A 20,634-nucleotide genomic window follows, 5' to 3' on the forward strand; every position below is an offset into this window, starting at 1 on the left:
AAGTGGAAGTTACATTGACAAACGACCATGTCGTTTCGGTGCCTCACGTGTCAGGCAGTGTATTGTGCGATGTAGCAATGGAAAGAGTGACGGAAGATTTAGGAGGAGAGCCTCTGCGCCACAACGGCGAGCGGCGCAGGCGGCGGTGAGTGACGCTGAGTGGAGTGTTGTATTTTCGCGGCGGGCCGCTGATTAGCGTGTCGTGTAGGAAGAAGAGCTTCCGTATCCCGGCCACTGGCTCGCAGAAGCCTGTCTCTAGCTGCAGTGGCCGCCGCCGCTCTGCCAGGACCTGGCAAAAGTAAGTATTAACTTAGCTGCATCCATTCTTGCTATGTGGGATAACAGCCGGTAGCCGATATATATGTTATAAATATCAAAAAAGCAGTCAGCTGTAAATTCATCTGCAATTTATTTTGTAGGCTAACGGATACGGCAATATACTACACCATCAGGCTCTCCGTTCTATATAGTGGATGAGTTTTTCAATGAAAATTCAATGTCGCTGAAACGCTCATCCACTATTTAGAATAGAGGGCTGATGATGGTGTATTATATCGCCGAAACTGCTGGCCTATAAAATTAATTGGAGATCAACTTACAGCTGACAATTTTTTCTATATTTCTTACAACCTAAATACGTGTAGCACACACCTAGCCTCGCCGCCTGTATAACTACATCTATTGCCAACTTCCCCCTTCCTGTTCCATTCACGTGAGCAGTGTTATCTCCTATTTCTCGGATTTTGTCGTTGCCGTCATTTTGCGAGACGTATTTGGGAGGAAGTAAAACGTTGCCCTCTCTTCCCCGATCGTGTACTGTCGGAATGTCAAGAGCAAACCTCTCCGCGATAAACAACATCTCTCTTGTAGAGACTGCTACTAGGATCTGTTGACCACTCCCGCAACACTTTCGCTCAAAGCAAATGATTCCTTAACAAAACGCACCGCCTCTTCGTCAGATCTTATCTCTTCTATCAATCCAACCTGGTAAGCGTCCCAGACTGATGAGTAATACTCCAGAATCGGTTGATAAATCGGCTTGTAAGCCCCTCCTTCCGTGGATGAATTACATTTCCTTAAGAATCTTCCAACATGGCAACTATTCTCCTACAATTTGTTTTCTGTGGTCATTCCAATTTACGTCGCCCCCTTCTGTTACTCCTGGTCCCTTCTTTTTTTCAATAGTTACTGTTTGTCGTAAACTGTGCAATCCTGAAACAATAGATTTCTTTGACTATTTACGCGCACTACGTTACATTTATTTACATTTAGGGTTAACTGCCAGTCCCTGCCTCTCCAGATCTTCCTGCAGATCGCTACTTTCTTCTGGCGTTGCTAATTTCTTACACACTGACGGGGAAAAGTGGCAACGCCAAGATGAAGTTGTGCGATATAAATGAAAGTTGGTAGACACGTTTGAACATCTGAAAGATGATGTCTAGTCAAATTTCGCTTCACTCGCACAAGAGTGCAGCTAGCAGTGGCAATATGAGGATGCAAATCGGGTACGCTTCATGTACAAACTGTAACGGTCGTGAGCATTAGCTACCTTTGAGACTGGACGTGATGAGTTAATGTTAGTCAAGAATGCCTTTAAGGTGACAAAGACACCATTATCAGCACCTCCCCGAGTTAAAATGGGGTCTTGTACGTAACAGAGAATGAACGGTCGCAAGGAGATTAGACTTTGGACGGCCCCGTGGCACTACCAAGAGGGAAGACCATGTTCGGTGTATGACTCTAGCGCATCGTATTGTATATGGAGGACCAATTTGAGTAGCATTTGGCAACCACAGTCACACATCGAACTGTTAAAAATCGGTTGCTTCGAGGACAACTCCGAGTCAGGCGCCCTGTGGCTTGCTTTCCACTGACACCAAACTACCACCGTTTGCGACTCCAGTGGTGTCCAGCGAGAGCTCATTGGAGGGCAGGAAGGAGGTCTGTTGCGTTTTCTAATGAGAGCTGGTCCTGTCTCGGAGCCAGTGATGGCTCTGTGTTGGTTAGAAGGCCTGAAACCAACCTGTCTCCGTAATAGACACACTGGACCTACACCTAGAGTTGTGGTCTGAGGTGCACTCTCGTGGTCATCCCACGCATCCTGCCTGTAAAACTGTACGTCAACCCGTTGATCCGACTTTATGTGCTGCCATTCATGAGCAGCATTCCAGGTGGTGTTTTCCAAGAGGATAAGGCTCGTCCACATACCGCTGTTGTAACCCAATGTGCCATACAGAATGTCGACATGTTCCTTCGCCTGCTCGATCACCAGATCTGCCTCCAATTGAGAACACTTGGAACACAATCGGATGATAGCTCTAGCGGCATCCACAAACAGCATTAACCATCCCTGTATTGAACAACTAAGTGGAACAGGACTGAAACTCCATCCCATAAACTGACACCCAGAACCTGTAAAACACAACGGATGCATGTTTGCAAGCTTGCATTCAACATTCTGGTGGCTATACCGGCTACTGATGTACCAGCATCTCACGTTTTCAACGGCTTATCTCGCGCTTACATTAACCTGTGACCTTCCAATGAAAATCACTTAAATATGTTACGTAGGCAAATGTATTCCCGAAATTTCATTGCTCTACAGTAATTAATTTTTGGTGTTGCTATATTTTTTTTCGTCTATGTAGATAATCGCGTCATCTGCGGACAACCTTGTGGAGCTTATTCTTCATACATATTCCAAGCAGTACTGGTCCTACCACAGTTCTTCTGCGTACTCTTTGGTGTACATTTGTTGATCTTGTTCTATTAAGAGCCACATGTTGAATTCTATCTGCAAGGAAGTCCTGAATCCATTCTTAAATCTGGTTCGATACTCTGTAAGCTCGTATTTTGTTGAGTGAATGATAGTCTGGAATTATATAAAATGTCTTCCTGAAGTTAAGAATGTGACCTCAGCCTGGACGCTGATGTCTACGGTGCTCTGTAACTCAGCCAAAGAGGATGAGCTAAGTTTCAATCTCTGTTTGCAGAATCCACGTTGAGTTTTACACAGGAGGTTTTCGTTCTCCAAAAACAATTATTATGCTGACTATAACTCACATGATGAGTCGTTATCATTAAGCAGTGAGCGCGCTGCTCTTTGTTAGCCTACAAAATACATGGCAGCTGACGGAAGGCGGATCTGCCGTCGCATAATACAATAACACTGGCTGAAATATTGTTATTTTTCGCATCCGCTTTAATAATTTTATTCTTCCCTGAATTATTACTGCTAACAATTTGTCCTGAGAGGTACATTTTTAGTCTATCACATGCTGACCTTTCAAGGAGAATTTTCTGCTGGACAGCTGATTTTATTGTGTTTTCTGCACTGTTCTGGGAAATCAGCTTTAGTTCGTACCAAGTCTTAGTCGAGTCACTTCGTGAGATGAGAGTACGGCAGTTTGAGCACAAGTTAGTTGTATTTCCTTTCTTCGTTTGGAGAGCAAGGGGAGAAAATTTGTTGACCTTTCTTTATACCCGTCTGGTGGGAACAAGTCTCAACGGCAGAAGCCAGCCTTCCCTGCGTTTTTAAATCCGCGTCCCTTGATTGGGCCTCTAGAATCCCGTGCCTTACTTTCAAGAACTTTCTGGAACTTTTAGTTGTTCAGAGAGTGCCTACAGTGGCCCACGCTTTTTAAAAGACGCTCCTCCATAAAGGACTAACCTGACTGTGCGGCTGGTCCCGGAAGAGGTTCGAGTCCTCCCTCAGGCATGAGTGTGTGTGTGTTTGTCCTTAGGATAATTTAGGTTAAGTAGTGTGTAAGCTTAGGGATCGATGACCTTAGCAGTTAAGTCCCAAAAGATTTCACACGCATTTGAACATTTTTGAACATCGTGCACATCTTATGAATGACTTCCTTCGGGATAACGACATCGATCGACTAGAGTGGTCAACATTGTTCTCCAGACATGGACCCTATCGAACATGCCTGGGATAGATTGAAAACGGCTGTTTGTGGACGACGTGACCCACCAAACACTCTGACGGATCTACGCAGAATCGCCGTTGAGGAGTGGGACGATCTGGACCAACAGTGCATTGATGAACTTATGAACAGTATGCCACGACAAATACAGGCATGCATCAGTGCAAGAGGACGTGCTACTGGGTATTATAGGTACCGCTGAGTACAGAAATCTGGACCACCACCTCTGAAGGTCTCGCTATGTGGTGATGCAACATGCAATGTGTGGTTTTCATGAGCAATAAAAAGGGCGGAAATGATGTTTAAATAGCGCATGTATGACAGTCTCTCGTATGGAATCGGCGAGGTAAGGTTGGCGTGGACAGATGGCAATAAGGCAGAAAGGAGCTACCGCGTTTGGACGTGTACATGATGAAACATGACTGAAGTTGATCGATTTGTTGGCGTACCACCGCGAACTGTACAGCGTGTCTATAAGAAATTGTGTACCTCTCGCAGCCATATAACGTGACCTGAGAATAGTTCTAAAAAGATGCTGACAGGGATTAGGGGGAGTGTCACACCTTAATGATAGCCAGTTTCAAACTCTATAGAAATCACTGCAGTCAGTGAATGCAGGCCTATCGCAATCCCTTTCCGAGCGAACATTACGAAGTGAACTGCACGCAATGGACATTTGAAGTCGAGTATCTCCGAAGAGGCCATTGCTCGCTGTGGCACGCAAGGCTGTACGTCTTCATTGGGCCAAACAACAAAGAAAATGGTCAGCATCAGACTGGAGGTGTGTACTGTGGTCTGCGAGTCACTGTTTTGCGTATTTTTAAATCATGCAGGGCACCGCTTAAACCACTGTGTGAAGAGTGTGTAGTTTAGGTCAGAGTTGGTTCTGTGATTGGGGGTGCTTTTTGTGCCATGACTTGGGCCCATTCATTCAGACTATCGTGAACGTGAACCAGCATGTTTATTCGAACTTTCTCGGTAAACAAATGTTGCCCTTTCTTCTGCTCCAACAACGATATTCTCGTGGCATTAAATAGCTGATCCTTTTACAGTTTTAAGGCTGTTTCTCTCCACCCGATTTAATATTAATTCTGTTCCATAAAACAAAAAGCAAGGATGTGTCATTACATACGAAACTGCAAAATATAAATATTTCAAAGTGTCCTTTCATGGTCGCCAGTTGTAGTGTGTGTATGCATTAACCGAATAAAATACAGTATATGTATAGTCATACACTCTATTCATCCTATCTGATGTAATAAATTTTTATTAATGTTCACTATTAATGCAAATGACATTAATTTTAAAATCAATCAGTGACCAGGGATTGTTGCAGAAGTGCAGGTTATGACATCACTAAATGCAATAATAATTATTAATCAAGGAATGTTAGCTGCTATCAGATTGGATGCCAATGCACAACACATGATAAATCCAAAATATTCCACTAAGCGAATGCTCAGTATTTGATCTTTGCAGAAAATTTATTAAATATTTCATAAATCAGGATTGAGGCACTAGTTAAGATAACACACATACTTATCTCAACTTTTTATTACACAGTAGTGTCTTCTCCTCAGAAGTGAGTAGTCAGAAGAAGGTGAAAGAGGTCAGAAATGCGTGCAAGAATGAGCCTTGAACATTAATGATTTCATGTTTTATAATTTCCTAATAACCACCAAGTGGAATTAAGAATAGCACAGAACCCACTTTGGATTCATATATTCCGAGAAAAGATGCATCTCTGGTGCAAAGTGCGCGCCCGTAAACGTGACATTACACCATGTACCGGGTGATCAAACAGTCAGTATAAATTTGAAAACTTAATAAACCACGTAATAATGTAGATAGAGAGGTAAAAATTGACACACATGCTTGGAATGACATGGGGTTTTATTAGAACTAAAAAAAAGTATTGCTAGACGCGTGAAAGATCTCTTGCGCTCGTCGTTTAGTGATGATCGTGTGCTCAGCCGCCACTTCCGTCATGCTTGGCCTCCCAGGTCCCCAGACCTCAGTCCGTGCGATTATTGGCTTTGGGGTTACCTGACGTCGCAAGTGTACCGTGATCGACCGACATCTCTAGGGATGCTGAAAGACAACATCCGACGCCAATGCCTCACCATAACTGCGGACATACTTTACAGTGCTGTTCACAACATTATTCCTCGACTACAGCTATTGTTGAGGAATGATGGTGGACATATTGAGCACTTCCTGTAAAGAACATCATCTTTGGTTTGTCTTACTTTGTTATGCTAATTATTGCTATTCTGATAAGATGAAGCGCCATCTGTCCGACATTTTTTGAACTTTTGTATTTTTTTTATTATAATAAAACCCCATGTAATTCCAAGCATGTGTGTCAATCTGTACCTCTCTATCTACATTATTCCGTGATTTATTCAGTTTTCAAATTTAGACTGACTCTTTGATCACCTTGTATATCATCCAGCTACAACTGAACTCCACGACACTCTTACTTTGAAGAAGGCTTTACGTCCTGCTGAAATTTAATTTCCATAGAAACACCAGACTGGTAAACGTGTGACTGGATAGAAGCCTCTGACCCGCTTAGCGATTTTACATGAAATCAGAATATTGTCGGGTTCTCAGCAATATTTTTTGCTAAGCTACGACGGCGGAAGTTGTTATATGCTACGCGCATAAATCTTTTTACAGAGGCATGAATTTCTACTAACTTTACCTTTCATCGTTTGCACGCTATATTTTTAACCGAGAGTACAACAGTCTCTGCTTCCTCAGCAACCCGAATTTTGTTATTAAACCTTGGTAGGGCTTTTCCGTCCTTAATCCGCCTACTTGGCACACAAGTCTCCAGAACGCGATTGACAATTCGTTACGATTTGCCCGTAATTCCTCTATGTCCATCATACTGTAACTATATGATGTCCATTCATTGTTTAAGTGGGGTGCTAACAACCGCTTTTTGCTCTTACTAGTACAAATACTCCCCTAGAGTTCTTAATGGACATTTTAACTTACGTAACCATAGTTGCTATAATGACACCATGATCACTAATCTCTACACTGACAGCGTCGATAAGGTCAGGCCTGTTTGTAGCTACAAGGTCTAAAATATTTCCATTGCATGTGGGCTGTCGAAATAGCTGCTCAAGACAGTGAAATCGGAAGTTACCAGGCTCAGGGAAATGATATGGAAGGACTAGGCCCCGTTACCCAACGCCATTTAGCCTTAGGCTACATTTATTTTAACATTTGTTAGGTAACAATAGGTCTGCTTTGAAAAACGGTTGAGAAAATTAAAATTGATTTGACATTACAAACATGAAGGCGTTCAAAATAGTGAATGAGAGAGTCGTTGAATTACAATAATAATAACCTCAAAGTAATTGAAGAACTAAGACTTTAACAATGTTGGCCCTTTTAAAAATTTTAAATTAAACAATTTTAAATAAACCGGACAATTAAAATAATTGAAACAGTTCTAGATAAATTTCTTCAGAACATTAGGCAGAGCTACCAAAAGGTTTACACCAAAAGATTTACAATAAACTTAGAACAAGGATACAATATGTAATAAACATTAAAGGGAAAAATTCTTGTGCGAAGCCAGTTAATCAAAGGCCTCTTGGCCAACAGCAAAATTTCATTTACAGTGCAACTCAGATAACATAAAATACTCAACTTGAGCACAGACAGCCAGGACGTGTGACTTGAAACAAACAGCAGGCAGCGATAGGAAATGCTCGAGAGCAGAGCACACGGCTAGGCCCACGCGGCAAGAAGTCGCCGACACGGAAGTAAAGTTATGGTTTAACCATGATTGCACTTATATAGAGTTTCTAATAAGTTGATACGCTCTAGGAAATAAGCTTCGCTAACAGAGAACTACAGAAAGGGAGCTATGGTTCAAATGGCTCTGAGCACTATGGGACTTAACATCTGAGGTCATCAGTCCCCTAGAACTTAGAACTACCTAAACCTAACTAACCTAAGGACATCACACACATCCATGCCCGCCGGCCGGGGTGGCCGAGCGGTTCTAGGCGCTACAGTCTGGAACCACTCGACCGCTACGGTCGCAGGTTCGCATCCTGCCTCGGGCATGGATGTGTGTGATGTCCTTAGGTTAGTTAGGTTTAAGTAGTTCTAAGTTCTAGGGGACTGATGACCTTAGAAGTTAAGTCCCATAGTGCTCAGAGCCATTTGAACCATCCATGCCCGAGGCAGGATTCGAACCTGCGACCGTAGCGGTCGCGCGCCTCCAAACTGAAACGCCTAGAACCGCTCGGCCACACCGGCCGGCAAAGGTACCTATAATTTCTTCCAGGAACAAACACAATAAACAACCCGGTAAGGTCTTACCATTAGCCTCCGCTAACATCATGCCTAAAGGCATGGGTAACAGTAATTCCAGAGTGCCCAGCAGCTTCTAAAACAGCATGAAAATAAACATTTAAAACTTAGAACAGCTGGTTCTCTTGCATATGAATTTTAAAACAAACAATTTTTAAGAACCATAGGCCCCGATATAGCTATGCGTAACAACTGAGCACATTAAATAATCATAACGTTAATCATGGCAAATTTTTTGAGAGAGAACGCTGGCCAGCAGATTAAGTCACGTTACTTCAAAATCACGCAGAGCAGACAGGGCAATACACTATTCCTAAACTCACAGAATCGAGCAACAAGGTGTGCATGATGATTCAATGAACATGGCCACGAACATCTCTTCTAACAGCTTGCGGAGCGGGAAATCGGTGCACAGAGCGTGTAACGCCGGAAATGCATATCCTCCTATTTCCATCTATTGTACCATAATTTTTTCCTTATTTTGTTACCCGAAGATATAAAATTTCTGTGTCTTTATATATTGTAATTGTTTTAATATTTGTATATATATATATATATATATATATATATATATATATATATATATATATATTTATGCATTTATGTTGATGTATAATTGGTTTGTTTTGTAAATATTATTTGTATTTTACGCTGGGTCTTGCCTAGGGAAAACTATGCTATCGAACGAATACATCGATAGGTCGTGTGAAGAACGAAAGTGTGTAGGATCTCTGGTAGTGTTAACTCTGCCGCGTGGAGCGCGGGCAGCGAGGGGAGTCTGGTTGGTGTAGTGCGATTGAGCAGGTGTGTTGTGTGACGCTCCCGCAAGTTGCCGGGCTTTCGGGGTTTGGCAGCATGTAATTGCGATCGACCGGCTATGGTAGTTTCTAGCACGGTGTCGCGGACGGGAAGCATTAGCTGGCACACATCAAGAGCCCGTTTCGCCTGGTGACCGTGTCGAGAAGAAGGCGCGCCAGCATCCAGCTTCTGCAACAGCGACGGCCGACAATGAGTGACTGTCGCCACCTCCTCGATCGGCGACTTCAAACCTTCAATCAACCAACAAGGAAGACTAAAAGCACGTAAAGTTTCAGAACTGTATGTCAGGCCTCAGCTTTTCAAACTGTTCAAATCACAAAATTACAGCGACGTAACATGAACCTTTGTTGCTCATTGTCCCAATTGCATTGCCAAGCAGGGTCCCTTCCTTTTCCGAAATGAACCCGAGTGTCGTTGAAATTCAAACGCCAGCATTAAAATAATATAATTCAATTTCAGTGCTTTAATTTCAAAGTTCAGTTAAAGTATTCATAGCTGGCTACAATATTTAGATTACACGAGCACAAATTAAGAGTGCGAGTTTTGTTAGCATATTTTAGCTTACCTGTGACTGCAGCTCAGCTTGGTACGTACTAAATTTTACTATTGTTAATTGTTCAGAATCATTTAATTCAAGTTCAAAGTTAAATCTCTTATTTCTAAATTGCGTAGAGTCAAGTTGCTTTTGAAATGATTGTTGAGGTAGTCCAAGACTAACCGTATTTTACTGAATTTCGATGTGCTTCAGAAAGAAAGCTCACTATTAACTTCAGTCACTAAATTAACTTTCGATTTTCCGGTTTTATTAATTCTTTTGCTAAATTAAGTCAGAGTGTAGCGAAATTTATTACTTCTGACAAACTTTCAGTTTTTCACACTACACGTGTCAACCTTCAGTTGCCACGCTTCTAGTGCTAATTATATGTGTAATAACCTTTCTTTTTCAGTTACTATAGTAATTGTCCTTAGGACTGGCGACCGTAATTTCCCCCAAATCTCAAATATCTAATTACCGCTAGTTAATTGTCAACGTAACGGCCGCACATTTACTTTCTTTATTAACTTTACCCCTTTACAAAATTAATTTCCACCAGTTTCATTTGCATTTTTCGTTTCATTTAGATGTAACCCTTTCCTCCCTCTTTACCGACAGATTAACTTCGGTGACGATTGCTTTTCCCAAATTTCCATTAGGTACACGCGGTTTAATTTTTCACTGTCATTAAGGTCGATAAGTGAGGGGGAGGTTACAAGCTGAACAACTAGCCACGCACATCATAAGCGAACCAGACCTTTACTTCAGCCCAGCCCTGTTGAGGAACAGTGAACGGCGACCCGGAAAACGTGTGCCGATCCGCACCGCGCGTCCGTCGCTCCAAGCACTGCTGCTGCTGCCTCTGTTTCCACGCTGTGCGAAAACTACCCGTCAAGTGACGGCGCCGCTCTCTTCGGAGGCCTCTCTCTGTGGACGCGACTCTAGCGGCCGCTTTTGAAGACTACACGAGGCTGCGACAAACGCACAAGGGAATAATCCGCGTCCCCTCGTCTGACTCCAGCTAAAAGTTATAGATAGTGAAACGAGCCGCCACGGCTTAGACAGTTTTCGGAAAACGTGTACAAAAGTGCTTCAAAAGGCTGCCTATAAGTGCCACCTGCAACGAATCCGTCTATGTTCAGTAGGTGAAAGTATCCTTCATATGATCTAGATATTTCTTCGCTAGTGAGCGTAGACTCTTTGAATGACTAAATCTGACACGACGGAATCGGGTGGCAGCTAAAAACATCCTAGACTTAACTTGAGTTTACCAGGTATCAATACAGCCACATTCGATTTCCATCTCGATAGATAAAATATTTTCACCGACTACAACGAACACCCTGCTCCTATGGCGCCTAACCTGTCTTTAAGGACGTACATTCCATGCCCCGCTAAATATTTTAGAGCTTTCTATTCGGTCAGCTCTCGGTTCTGAGAATAACGTGAGCACGACAACTTTCCTGAAGAGTAGTAAATTCATGAACTTTGTTACGAATACTTCGACAATTTACTGATAAAATTTTGATAGTAGAAGTATGTTTGTACGCTGCCTGATTTCGCTCTCTGCGTTTCGATTGACGAGCGTTCATGAGAGAACCTCAAACTATATTCTTGCCTAAAAAGCCATTACATGCGTTTCACAAATACTCTGCTACCAGAGTAGCTGCTTCTTTGGATAGCGCATCGCCGACCTATCAAGAAGAGTCTAAAATTCTCCACTCGATAACGCAGGTCCATTATGCTGCAGCCAAGACTGTCACAGAATCGGGGGAGCCTTTAGTTGAGACACTCGGTTCCAAACCGAAGGACCCCAGTGAGTGCCGGGAACGATGTTGCAAATTGTCAGCTCTCCTTGCACACCGTGAGCGAGGCCAGCAGTCTTCACCACCTCAGCCGGCCGCCTGTACGAACTGAGTATAGCCTCAGAACCCTAGTTGATACCTCTGGACTGAGATGCTATAGCCGCCGGAGGGAACATCACCTCAGTATGCCGGCCGTTATGGCCGCGTGGTTTTAGGCGCTTCAGTCCGGAACCGCGCGACAGCTACGATCGCAGGTTCGAATTCTGCCTCGGGCATGGGTGTGTGTGATGTCTGCAGGTTATTTAGGTTTAAGTAGTTCTAAGTTCTAGGGGACTGATGACCTCAGATGTTAAGTCCCATAGTACTCAGAGCCATCTGAACCATCACCTCAGTGTGGAGAGAAATGGGGGCAGAGTAGACAAAATTTTCAAAGTTATCTCTCCCCCTTTTTCTTTTGCGTGGAGTTTAATGAACACAATGTGCTACGGGGCTCTTTTACCGTTGATATGAAAGAGAAACAATTTCCAGTCAGTTATTTAAGAAATTATTGCTATCGTTCCTTTATACAGGGTGTTACAAAAAGGTATGGCCAAACTTTCAGGAAACATTCCTCACACACAAATAAAGAAAAGATGTTATGTGGACATGTGTCCGGAAACGCTTAATTTCCATGTTAGGGCTCATTTTAGTTTCGTCAGTATGTTCTTCCACCTACGCTCAATGGAGCACGTTATCATGATTTCATGCGGGATACTCTACCTGTGCTGCTAGAACATATGCCTTTACAAGTACGACACAACATGTGGTTCATGCACGATGGAGCTCCTGCACATTTCAGTCGAAGTGTTCATACGCTTCTCAACAACAGATTCGGTGACCGATGGATTGGTAGAGGCGGACCAATTCCATGGCCTCCACGCTCTCCTGACCTCAACCCTCTTGACTTTCATTTATGGGGGCATTTGAAAGCTCTAGTCTACGCAACCCCGGTACCAAACGTAGAGACTCTTCGTGCTCGTATTGTGGACGGCTGTGACACAATACGCCATTCTCCAGGGCTGCATCAGCGCATCAGGGATTCCATGCGACGGAGGGTGGATGCATGTATCCTCGCTAACGGAGGACATTTTGAACATTTCCTGCAACAAAGTGTTTGAAGTCACGCTGGTACGTTCTGTTGCTGTGTGTTTCCATTCCATGTTTAATGTGGTTTGAAGAGAAGTAATAAAATGAGCTCTAACATGGAAAGTAAGCGTTTCCGGACACGTGTCCACATAACATATTTTCTTTCTTTGTGTGTGAGGAATGTTTCCTGAAAGTTTGGCCGTACCTTTTTGTAACACCCTGTATAGAGACTGTCTGCCCCCTTGGCTGAGTGGTCAGCGTGAATCATTGTCATGCGGTGGACCAGACTGAACTCCCGGTACCATCACGGATATTTTTTTGGTGAGAAAACTGGAAATGAGGTACACTCAGGCTCGTGATTTCAAATGAGGAGCTACTTGAGAGAGGAGTAGTGGCTCTAAAGTATGAAAATTTAATAACGGCCGGAAGAGCGGCGTTCAGGACCCCACACTCTCCATACTACGACCTAATGGCGCCATTGGCAGAAGACGACACGGTGGCCGGTCGGCACTGAACCGTCGATTAGGGTTTCTTATGTATGTTTATGTGTCAGTCGCGTTATGCTTCTTTTATTTCTCAATCTTCTTCAGCGGATCTGTAATAGATAATTTGGTGTTATACTCAACATCAGATACGTAACAATCTTAAGGTAAAATGCTATGAACATTCGAAATTCTATCGTTAGCTTCCCTTTGCAGGGTATAGACTACTACTGGCGCACATTCTTACCGGAAGTTTTTAATAAGCCACAGAAAGAGGTTAGAGGCAATAACTCTGATTCAAAAATTGGTCATAATTATATTTTCTTATCTCTAGCATTACTGGCATATATAACACCAAATCAGGTATTACATGCAGCATCAGAAGGTTCATAAATAAAAAAGACATTACGCATATGACAAGCACTGTTGAATAACCTTTCATTTTGTCACAGACAGCTTTGAGTAAAATGAGAAAAACCATTCTTACGATATTGCTCTCCACAACAGTACTGTAATTTTCTTTCTATATTGAGACTGTCTGAGACAAAATAAAATTTTATCCAACAGTGCTTGTCATACGAGTAATGCGCTTTTTTATTTATGGACATTGTGTCAGAGCAGTGGAAGATAGTTTTCATGCTTCGCTTTGATGCGTCGTATCCTGCATACGGATGTGGGAAGTACACTTGCGTCAGTCACCTCTTTCCGCTTCCGGAGGCATCGAATGCACAGAACGGACTTATAGCTTTTCACAGACAGATATGTCCTACTTCCTCAAACTTTATAAACTATAATGTGTCCTCTTTCAGCAGTCTCCAGGGTCACATCACCTGAAGGACAAATCTGTAGAGTACCGCTTTAAAAAATTACTTTTACATTTCCCTCTCGATTGTACGTCTAGGCGAGCAGTGTATGTTTATTTATGTTAATTTTAGAGTAGGTGGTTACGATTAGTAGGCGCGAGATACACTGATGAGCCAAAACGTTATCACTATCTGCCTAATAGCGTGTCGATTCACCTTTGGGACGCAGTACAGCTGCGATTCGGCGTCGAATAGATCTGATATGATAGGTTTCCGGTGGCATATGGCATCTGTTGGCTAAAGCATTGATCGTGTAAATTGCTGGTCGCTGGTTTGTGGCGTGGAATTGGCGCCATACAGCAACCGAGATGTGTTCCGTCGCGGTCAGAGCAGGCGAAATTAGTGGCCAAGACTCAAACTACTGTGGCGCTACTCTGGTCTTGTCACATGGACATTTACCCTGCTGGAAGATGTCATCGACTTCGGAGAAGACATCAAGCATTAGGGGATTCGAGGTGGTTCACAAAAATGTTCACGTATTCCACAGCCATAATTGTACGCGTACCTTTGATTACGAACAGCGGTCCCATAGAAGCAAGGCGAATGTCCCCCATAACGTAACATTGCCCATAACTTAATGTAGACTGAATTTGTTCACAGCATGTCGTTTTCATAATATTAGTGTTTTTTAGGAAACTGAGTTTGTGCAGGACATATATCTGAGTTTTCCAGTTATATATTCTATGAAATTATCTCACTTTTCCATCATTTATTATAGCAAGAAATTTTGTATATGTGGAGTTTTCTGCAATGCCCTCATCTATGCACATGTTTATATCTCCATTGTGTTGGTAAGGAAATTATGTGTGTGTGTGTGTGTGTGTGTGTGTGTGTGTGTGTGTGTGTGTGTGTGAAATCTTATGGGACTTAACTGCCAAGGTCATCAGTCTCTAAGCTTACACAATACTTAACTTAAATTATCCTCAGGACGAACACACACACCCATGCCCGAGGGAGGACTCGAACCTCCGCCGGGACCATAAGGAAATGATACCTAAAACGTTTCATAGTACTTGATGACCAAAGATGTCGACCGAAGTCCATTCCTTGACCACTTTTAGCCGATCTAAAACATATGAAAACAGCCGCAGCTCTGGTGGACGGAAGTTGCATGTTTCAAGTTAGAGGAAAAATGTGTCTGGCTAACGTCTACGGTTGCATTTGGTGATTGTGCTTCTTTTCCTTCGTTCTCGTTAAGACATCTGCTTCCGTCGTAGAAGGTTATTAAAAGATTCTTTTGTAGCCTAAGCAGGGAGGCCACACTTTTTTTTGTTTAGCTGGAAGGCTGAAACTTTTTCTTTTTTTCTTTACGAGTCGTTACTCATCTTTTTCACTGTCAGTCCCTTCAGTTAACTATATATTTTGTTTGCAAGTCGGTTACACATCTGACGCACCTCTCAAACAACACTCATCACATCTGTACGCACAGCGTCGGAGAATGTTTGCATTCACTACTGTTAAGACATTCTTCCGAGAGCACGGGACCCATCGAAAGTGTGGAAGAAACATATATTATTCAGAGATATAAGTTATTTACATCTTGTACAGAAACACGACTGCAGTTATAAGAGTCTGTAAGTAGAGCAAAAAGGTAGGTATATAAGAAGATGGATCCTGGGTAAACAGAAAGAATACACTTGTCTGCAATGTCCCCGTGTCACAAAGCCACTTCCATCACTGAAGTTTTGACCCCAAAACGCATTCCTGTTGTTCCACAGCCCCCCTCCCCTCCTTATTCACCTGTGACTTTTCTCTTTTCCCAGAATTGAAAAATGTCTTAAAATGAGGTCATTTTAGGGCTCTGAAGAACATTCAAAAGAATGTGTCTGACATGTTAAAGGCCGTAGCAGCGTCGCTAACAAGACTGGGAACAACGACCCCGTTGGTGTATACCTACGAAGGGAACTACTTTGAAGGGGACAATACTGTTTTATGAAAAAAAATAAAAACTGTGGTAGATAAAAAATCAGTTTCATTAATTTCCTCACACAGTTCTTATTGTAGAAAGAGAAGAGGAAGTTAGGAAAATGAGATAGCTTATATGATATTACGAGAATGAGTTTGACACAGCATCGAAAGATCGAAGTGGAAACAAGGCCCCTGAGTACACGACATTCTCTCTGAGTTATTGACATCATTGGGAAAGTCAGCCACGACAAAACTATTTGACCTCGTACGCAAGATAAATGAGACAGAGGAAATACCTTCAGACCTGAGGAAGAATGTAATAAATCCAGTTCCAAGATAGGCAGTTTCCGACGGGTGTGGATACTGCCTAACCAACAGTTTAATAAGTCATTGTCGCAAAATGCTGACATGAATTATTCACAGTTGTGCGGAAAAACTAGTAAAAATCAACCTCAGGGAAGGTCAGTTCGGCTTCCGGAGATATGAAAGAAAATGACAGGAAAAAGTTACCCTACATCTTATATTAGAAGATATTTTGAAGATATGCATACCTGTGTTTGTAGCAGTTGTCGATTTCGAGAAAGATTTTGACATTGTGTACTAACCCAAGATAGCAGAGATACAATACAGGGAGCGAAGGTTTATCTACAACTTGTACAGAAAACAGACTGCAGTTGGTTAGTTGGTTGATTCGGGGGTGAGAACCGAACAGCGAGATCATCGGACCCCTCAGATTAGGGAAGGATGGGGAAGGACGTCGACTGTGCCCTTTCACAGGAACCATCCCGGCATTAGCCTGAAGCAGTTTAGGGAAGTCACGGAAAACCTAAAACAGGATAGCCGGACGCGAGTTTGAGCCGTCGTCCTCTCGAATGTGAGTCCAGAGTGCTAACCACTGCGCCACCTGGCTCGGTACAGACTGCTGTTAAAAGCGCCGAAGGACGTGAAAGAGAAGCAATAGTTAAGAAGGGAATGAGACATGATTGTAGCGTGTTCCCTACGCTGTTTAATATGTACACTGAGCAAGCAATAGAGAGAACCAAAGAGAAATGTGGAAAGGGAATAAAAGTTCATGGAGGAGAAGTGAAAACTTCGACGTTTGCCGAAGACATTGTAATCCTGTCTCAGATGGCGTTGGACATGAAAGAGGACTTGAACGGAATGGAAAGTATCTTGAAAAGAGGTTATTTGAGGAACATCAACAAAAGTGAATGAAGTGTAGTAGAATGTATACGAATTAAATCAAGCGATGGAGAGGAAATTATAAAATGAGACACTAAAAGAAGAAAACGAGTTTTGCTATTTGGGCAGCGCCGGCCGAAGTGGCCGAGCGGTTCTAGGAGCTACAGTCTGGAACCGCGCGACGGCTACGGTCGCAGGTTCGAATCCTGCCTCGGGCATGTAAGTTTGATTCCCTTAGCTTAGTTAGGTTTAAGTAGTTCTAAATTCTAGGGAACTGATAACCTCAGAAGTTAAGTCCCCTAGTGCTCAGAGCCATTTGAACCATTTTTTATTTGGGCAGCAAAATAACTGATGATGGACGAAGTAGAGAGGATAAAAAATACAGAATGGCTGAGTAAAAAAAATATTTCCGAAAAAAGAAATTCGTTAACATCGAGTATAAATTTAAGTTGTTGGTGAATCTTCCGGGTTATGAAGCCGTAGTCCTCGAAACTTCATTGTTTCTGACGTTTCTTCCAGAGCTGCAATGAAAATCTTTATAGATGTGCCTTGTCGGCATAGGTCTTGTTGGCTCAGTGATACTAAGAACATCTCTAAAGATGTTCACTGCTGCTCTGGAAGATAGAACAATAACAATGAAGTTTCATGGACCGCAACCATTCAGTCCAGAATATTTACTAGCGACTAAGATAACAGTTAGTGAAAATCTTTCATATGATTCATTTAAGTTGTAAGGGGACCGTGATCCCACAAACATAGATGCTAGTATCCGACACCCAGGTCGATAGCAGACAGGAGTCAATTGTCGAGCGCTGGAGGAGGCAGTCAGACGAGTGTCGAGTGAGAAGTAATACTGGAGAAACGGGCAAGAATGATGGTCGAGTGAGTAGTAAACGGTAAATTCACCGGAGTATGACGAATGAGCGCGTCCCCCTGATCGTCGTGGGGTTGACCCTCATCAATACCGATTCGCGAGTGATATGAAACAGAAAGTGACAAGTGCCGAATTACGTGTTTCGCGTCAACCGCGTCGGGCAGCAACAACCATGGATTGCAGTGAGGATTGTTGTGAATTTTAACCATCATCATTGCGTGTGACGAAGTACTTAAAACCAGCAACCAATAAAAAGATAAAACCGTGATTAAACGTGTAAGGCGAAGGTAGCAACTGCCTCATAATTTGTGTGTTAGTAGCAAATACATATTAGTTAGTACATCGCAACCTTTGTGGTCCTTAATAATAGGCAAACTTTCAATCATTCCACTATTCAGTCTCAGAACAGCCGCACTCGGTTGAAATACCCCAGAAACCACAGCATGAAAACCGATAGCATTTCATCCATTAAGCACACAGTCATATAATCATAATAATTAACTGTTTGGCGACTTCGGTAAATCACGCAAAACCCAATAAAGGCCAAAACGGGGGTGTTTCAAAGTGCTCTGCAGTCTTTTCTGAAGGTATGGAATGTGGCCTTATACGGAAGTGAAAAGTGAACGATAAGCATTTCAGACAAGAGGATGATAGAACGTTTTGCAATGTGGTGCAAGGGGGAGAGTGCAGATATGCTGAACAGAATGAGAAAGAATGTAATTAATGGCACAACTAAGCTAAAAGAAAGAATCGGATAAGCGGACACATTCTGAGGCACTGAGGAATCGTCGATTTGGTAATGGGAGAAAATGCGTGGGGAGTAATAATTGTAGATGAGGACTAAGGCTTGAATACAGTGAGCAGGTTCAAATGAACATAGGCTGTAACGGCTATCTGCATATCTGTCACACAGAGGCTTTCGCAAGATAGCTATAGCGTGGAGAGCACCGTCAAATCAGTCTTCTGAGTGAAGACTAAAGTGCACCGAACGACACGTAGGGTGTATTGACCCTAATCTTTCCAAGACAAGTGAATCAAGCAATAAAATAGGTAAATAAATAGATCGTCTACAAACTGTTGCATATTTAGCGAAAAATTAATAACTTATCCAGAATTATTTGTGGTAATAATCTACCTCTGTTACTGAGGATGGTTTTAAAAGTTCTCGGAACGGAATAGAAAAAAGTACTTAGATCACTGGAACTTTTATTTTCCAATGTAGTCTCCTTGTAGATTAATGCACTTGGTCCAACAATGTTCCAGTGCATTGATCCCATCTCGAAAATGAGTGTCGTCCAGTCCTGCAAAATAGTTGTCAACCCCGGCTATCAATTCTTCGTCTGAAGTGAATCTTGGTCCACCAAGAAAAATGTGCTGTTTTGGGAAGACGGAGCCATATCAGGTGAATAAGGCGGATGTGGCAACAATTCATACCCTAGTTCGTGTAATTTTGCCATGGCGACGGCACATGTGTGCGGGCGCGCGTCAATAGTCGCGGCACCCATCTTGCAGATAACTTTTTCATTTCTAATTCTTCAGATAAAAAGTGATATACATTATCAGATGACATCTGGCGAGCGTGAGCAATTTCACGCACTTTCAATGGGAGATCCTCCATAATTTCTGGAGTAGTGACACATCTTGGTCGATCACTGCGCGGATCATCATCTAAGCTCTCCCGACCAAATTTACATTCATTTGCCCACTTGGCAACAATTAAATATGAAGGAGGAGAGTCCCCCAGTGTATTCTGGAAATCGACATGAATGTCCTTTGCCTTCATACTTTTCTTTACGAAGTACTTAATCACTGCCCGAATATCGATTTTTTCCCGTCTTCGCAAATCACTAAACGGGAACAAAAACAGAGCCACGTCACCGCCACAGCTCTCTTCCAAGAGCACTGACGTGGCACATGTTTACAAGCAGTAGTCAGTCCAATGAATATCACGTGAACAACTCGTTGCGCTAGCGCTGACCTCTCGTGGTGATTCCCAGAACTTTTCAAACCACCCTTGTATAATTACTCTGGGGATATAAAAACGTCGGTCCAATGTGAGGATATTCTTGTAGAGGGATAAATTTTACTTAATTTCCTCCATCATAAATTTTTATGGAAGCTAGCATCTCTGTCAACAATGATTTAAAGGCGTGTTTCAGGAATTTATTCCGATTGTCAAGTGCTGTAGAAGTTTACATCAATGTTGGATACGATTTCTGCGTGTGTGCTGTTCTGCCTTTATTTCCCTACCTCATGACAATGTAAATAAACATTGTGGATGGTGCGTTGCGTCTACGTGAATTTCTACGTGATGAAGAAGGCACAATAAATTAAGACCATAAAGAGACGACCGCGGAGAAAGTGAAGCAAAACAATAGACATGCAGGTCATGTAAAACACAAATGTAAACAGCATTTGAAAATGGGAACGAATTTCTGAAAAAAAAGAATAACTAGCAACTGACATTTGGAAATTTATCCCCAGTGACAAAACCACGACCTATCGAGCGAGGCTTATATCACGAGACAGAGTGCTGAGGATATTGTTGAACCGAACATGAGAGCCACAAATCCGTAACAAAGATTTTAAGACTTGGAGACAAAGTAACGCGATGGATTGCGATTACGTGGAGCTGTGCGTCCTTCGCCTCAGTCAGCTCAGTAAACATCTCATTGACTTTCAGCACAAGCCACAACTTGCCACTGCGACCGCATGCCTCTTCGGATGGTGAATCTCGCGTCGGGCCCGAGGAACGAAACTAAAGTTTA

The 20,634-nt window shown here is 42.7% G+C and overlaps 1 protein-coding gene across 1 annotated transcript in view; it reads left to right on the forward strand.

The window, feature by feature from the left end:
* Positions 1-248: 248 nt before the first annotated feature.
* Positions 249-20,634, forward strand: part of LOC126192013 (unconventional myosin IC) — a 431,394-nt gene continuing 411,008 nt past the window's right edge. Inside the window, exon 1 of the mRNA XM_049932574.1 lies at positions 249-298. The gene's annotated coding sequence lies outside the window, so the exon portion shown is untranslated. The remainder of the gene's footprint in view (positions 299-20,634) is intronic.

This window comes from Schistocerca nitens, chromosome 1, assembly GCF_023898315.1.
Source record: "Schistocerca nitens isolate TAMUIC-IGC-003100 chromosome 1, iqSchNite1.1, whole genome shotgun sequence".
In the NCBI taxonomy this organism is placed as follows: Eukaryota; Metazoa; Arthropoda; class Insecta; order Orthoptera; family Acrididae; genus Schistocerca; species Schistocerca nitens.